The sequence below is a fragment of the Dermacentor variabilis genome, chromosome 9 (assembly GCF_050947875.1).
Source record: "Dermacentor variabilis isolate Ectoservices chromosome 9, ASM5094787v1, whole genome shotgun sequence".
Taxonomy (NCBI): Eukaryota; Metazoa; Arthropoda; class Arachnida; order Ixodida; family Ixodidae; genus Dermacentor; species Dermacentor variabilis.
Window position 1 is genome coordinate 10,534,830 of NC_134576.1, and position 5,444 is coordinate 10,540,273.

The following is a 5,444-nucleotide window of genomic DNA, read 5'->3' on the forward strand; positions in this document are numbered from 1 at the left end:
AGTACACGCGAAACTAACGGCGGCACACAGCCGAGATGCTTTTCGCTAACTGCGCCACTACACCGGGCGCGGCCACTGTGCTTAAAAAGTACCCCAAAAAGTAGTGAAATTAGCTACGACAATGTCTGGGGTCAGATATAGCGCCAAAACTTGTCCCCGTAAGATTCAGTACACGCGAAACCAATTGCGGCACACAGCCGCGCTGCTTTTCGCTAATTGCGCCACTACGCCGAGCGCGGCCACTCTGCTTTCAAAGTACAGCAAAAAGTAGTGAAATTAGCTAAAATAACGTCTGGGGTCAGATAGAGCGCCAAAACTTGTCCCGGTAAGATTCAGTACACGCGAAACTAACGGCGGCACACAGCTGCGCTACATTTCGCTAACTGCGCAACTACGCAGAGCGCGGACATTCTGCTTGAAAAGTATCCTAAAAAGTAGTGAAATTAGCTACAATAATTTCTGGGGTCAGAGAAAGCGCCAAAACTCGTCCCGGTAAGATTCAGTACATGCAAAGCTAATTGCGGAACACAGCCGAGCCGCTTTTCGCTAACTATGCCACTTCGCCGAGCGCGGCAACTGTGCTTGAAAAGTACCCTAAAATGTAGTGAAATTAGCTACAATAATTTCTGGGGTCCGAGAAAGCGCCAAAACTTGTCCCGGTAAGATTCAGTACACACGAAACTAACTGCGGCACACAGCCGAGCTGCTCTTCGCTAACTGCGCCACTACGCCGAGCGCGGCCACTGTGCTTGAAAAGCACCCTAAAAACTAGTGAAATAAGCTACAATAATGTCAGGGGTCAGAGAAAGCGCCAAAACTTGTCCCGGTAAGATTCAGTACACGCGAAACTAGCTGCGGCACACAGCCGAGCTGCTTTTCGCTAACTGCGCACTACGCCGAGCGCGGGCACTCTGCACGAAAAGTACCCCAAAAAGTAGTGAAATTACCTAAAATGTTATCTGGGGTTAGAGAAAGCGCCACAACTTGTCCCGGTAAGATTCAGTACACGCGAAACTAACTACGGCACACAGCCGAGCTACTTTTCGCTAATTGCGCCACTACACCGAGCGCGGCCACTCTGCTTTCAAAGTAACGCAAAAAGTAGTGAAATTACCTAAAATAACGTCTGGGGTCAGATAGAGCGCCAAAACTTGTCCCGGTGAGATTCAGTACACACGAAACTAACTGCGGCACACAGCTGCGCTGCTTTTCGCTAACTGTGTCACTACGCCGAGCGCCGCCACTGTGCTTGAAAAGTACCGCAAAAAGTAGTGAAATTATCTACGATAATGTCAGGGGTCCGAGAAAGCGCCAAAACTTGTCCCGGTAAGATTCAGTACACGAGAAACTAACTGCGGCACACAACCGAGCTGCTTTACGCTAACTGCGCAACTACGCAGAGCGCGGACATTCTGCTTGAAAAGTGCCCCAAAATGTTGTGAAATTAGTTACAATAATGTCTTGGGTCAGAGAAAGCGCTGAAACTTGTCCCGGTAAGATTCAGTACACACGAAACTAACTGCGGCACACAACCGAGCTGCTTTACGCTAACTGCGCAACTACGCCGAGCGCAGCCACTGTGCTTAAAAAGTACCCCAAAAAGTAGTGGAATTAGCTACGACAATGTCTGGGGTCAGATATAGCGCCAAAACTTGTCCCCGTAATATTCAGTACACGCGAAACCAATTGCGGCACACAGCCGCGCTGCTTTTCGCTAATTGCGCCACTACGCCGAGCGCGGCCACTCTCCTTTCAAAGTACAGCAAAAAGTAGTGAAATTAGCTAAAATAACGTCTGGGGTCAGATAGAGCGCCAAAACTTGTCCCTGTAAGATTCAGTACACACGAAACTAACTGCGGCACACAGCTGCGCTGCTTTTCGCTAACTGCGCCACTACGCCGAGCGCGGCCACTGTGCTTGAAAAGTACCGCAAAAAGTAGTGAAATTTTCTACAATAATGTCTGGGCTCAGATAGAGCGCCACAACTTGTCCCGGTAAGATTCAGTACACGCGAAACTAACTACGGCACACAGCCGAGCTACTTTTCGCTAATTGCGCCACTACGCCGAGCGCGGCCACTCTGCTTTCAAACTAACGCAAAAAGTAGTGAAATTACCTAAAATAACGTATGGGGTCAGATAGAGCGCCAAAACTTGTCCCGGTGAGATTCAGTACACACGAAACTAACTGCGGCACACAGCTGCGCTGCTTTTCGCTAACTGCGTCACTACGCCGAGCGCGGCCACTGTGCTTGAAAAGTACCGCAAAAAGTAGTGAAATTATCTACGATAATGTCAGGGGTCCGAGAAAGCGCCAAAACTTGTCCCGGTAAGATTCAGTACACGAGAAACTAACTGCGGCACACAACCGAGCTGCTTTACGCTAACTGCGCAACTACGCAGAGCGCGGACATTCTGCTTGAAAAGTGCCCCAAAATGTTGTGAAATTAGTTACAATAATGTCTTGGGTCAGAGAAAGCGCTGAAACTTGTCCCGGTAAGATTCAGTACACACGAAACTAACTGCGGCACACAACCGAGCTGCTTTAGGCTAACTGCGCAACTACGCCGAGCGCAGCCACTGTGCTTAAAAAGTACCCCAAAAAGTAGTGGAATTAGCTACGACAATGTCTGGGGTCAGATATAGCGCCAAAACTTGTCCCCGTAATATTCAGTACACGCGAAACCAATTGCGGCACACAGCCGCCCTGCTTTTCGCTAATTGCGCCACTACGCCGAGCGCGGCCACTCTGCTTTCAAAGTACCGCAAAAAGTAGTGAAATTAGCTACGACAATGTCTGGGGTCAGATATAGCGCCAAAACTTGTCCCCGTAAGATTCAGTACACGCGAAACCAATTGCGGCACACAGCCGCGCTGCTTTTCGCTAATTGCGCCACTACGCCGAGCGCGGCCTCTCTGCTTTCAAAGTAACGCAAAAAGTAGTGAAATTACCTAAAATAACGTCTGGGGTCAGATAGAGCGCCAAAACTTGTCCCGGTGAGATTCAGTAGACACGAAACTAACTGCGGCACACAGCCGAGGTGCTTTTCGCTAACTGCGCCACTACGCCGAGCGCGGCTACTGTGCTTGAAAAGTACCCTAAAAAGTAGTGAAATTAGCTACAATAATGTCGGGGGTCCGAGAAAGCGCCAAAACTTGTCCCGGTAAGATTCAGTACACGAGAAACCAATTGCGGCACACAGCCGCGCTGCTTTTCGCTAATTGCGCCACTACGCCGAGCGAGGCCACTCTGCTTTCAAAGTACGGCAAAAAGTAGTGAAATTACCTAAAATAATGTCTAGGGTCCGAGAAAGCGCCAAAACTTGTCCCGGTAATATTCAGTACACGAGAAACTAACTGCGGCACACAACCGAGCTGCTTTTCGCTAACTGCGCACTACGCAGAGTGCGGACATTCTGCTTGAAAAGTGCCCCAAAATGTTGTGAAATTAGTTACAATAATGTCTTGGGTCAGAGAAAGCGCCAAAACTTGTCCCGGTAAGGTTCAGTACACGCGAAACTAACTGCGGCACACAGCCGAGCTGCTTTTCGCTAACTGCGCACTACGCCGAGCGCGGACACTCTGCTTGAAAAGTACCCTAAAAAGTAGTGGAATTAGCTACGACAATGTCTGGGGTCAGATATAGCGCCAAAACTTGTCCCCGTAATATTCAGTACACGCGAAACCAATTGCGGCACACAGCCGCGCTGCTTTTCGCTAACTGCGCACTACGCCGAAGACGGCCACTGTGCTTGAAAAGTACCCCAAAAAGTAGTGAAATTACCTAAAATAATGTCTAGGGTCCGAGAAAGCGCCAAAACTTGTCCCGGTAATATTCAGTACACGAGAAACTAACTGCGGCACACAACCGAGCTGCTTTTCGCTAACTGCGCACTACGCAGAGTGCGGACATTCTGCTTGAAAAGTGCCCCAAAATGTTGTGAAATTAGTTACAATAATGTCTTGGGTCAGAGAAAGCGCTGAAACTTGTCCCGGTAAGATTCAGTACACACGAAACTAACTGCGGCACACAACCGAGCTGCTTTGCGCTAACTGCGCAACTACGCCGAGCGCAGCCACTGTGCTTAAAAATACCCCAAAAAGTAGTGGAATTAGCTACGACAATGTCTGGGGTCAGATATAGCGCCAAAACTTGTCCCCGTAATATTCAGTACACGCGAAACCAATTGCGGCACACAGCCGCGCTGCTTTTCGCTAACTGCGCACTACGCCGAAGACGGCCACTGTGCTTGAAAAGTACCCCAAAAAGTAGTGAAATTACCTAAAATAATGTCTAGGGTCCGAGAAAGCGCCAAAACTTGTCCCGGTAAGGTTCAGTACACGCGAAACTAACTGCGGCACACAGCCGAGCTGCTTTTCGCTAACTGCGCACTACGCCGAGCGCGGACACTCTGCTTGAAAAGTGCCCCAAAATGTTGTGAAATTAGTTACAATAATGTCTTGGGTCAGAGAAAGCGCCAAAACTTGTCCCGGTAAGGTTCAGTACACGCGAAACTAACTGCGGCACACAGCCGAGCTGCTTTTCGCTAACTGCGCACTACGCCGAGCGCGGACACTCTGCTTGAAAAGTACCCTAAAAAGTAGTGAAATTAGCTACAATAATTTCTGGGGTCAGAGAAAGCGCCAAAACTCGTCGCGGTAAGGTTCAGTACACGCGAAACTAACTGCGGCACACAGCCGAGCTGCTTTTCGCTAACTGCTCAACTACGCCGAGCGCGGCCACTGTGCTTAAAAAGTACCCCAAAAAGAAGTGAAATTAGCTACGACAATGTCTGGGGTCAGATATAGCGCCAAAACTTGTCCCCGTAATATTCAGTACACGCGAAACCAATTGCGGCACACAGCCGCGCTGCTTTTCGCTAATTGCGCCACTACGCCGAGCGCGGCCACTCTGCTTTCAAAGCACCGCAAAAAGAAGTGAAATTAGCTGAAATAACGTCTGGGGTCAGATAGAGCGCCAAAACTTGTCTCGGTAAGATTCAGTACACACGAAACTAACTGCGGCACACAGCTGCGCTGCTTTTCGCTAACTGCGCCACTACATCGGGCGCGGCCACTGTGCTTAAAAAGTACCCCAAAAAGTAGTGAAATTAGCTACGACAATGTCTGGGGTCAGATAGAGCGCCAAAACTTGTCCCGGTAAGATTCAGTACACAAGAAACTAACTGCGGCACACAGCTGCGCTACTTTTCGCTAACTGCGCCACTACGCCGAGCGCGGCCACTGTGCTTGAAAAGTACCGCAAAAAGTAGTGAAATTAGCTACGACAATGTCTGGGGTCAGATATAGCGCCAAAACTTGTCCCCGTAAGATTCAGTACACGCGAAACCTATTGCGGCACACAGCGGCGCTGCTTTTCGCTAATTGCGCCACTACGCCGAGCGCGGCCACTCTGCTTTCAAAGCACCGCAAAAAGAAGTGAAA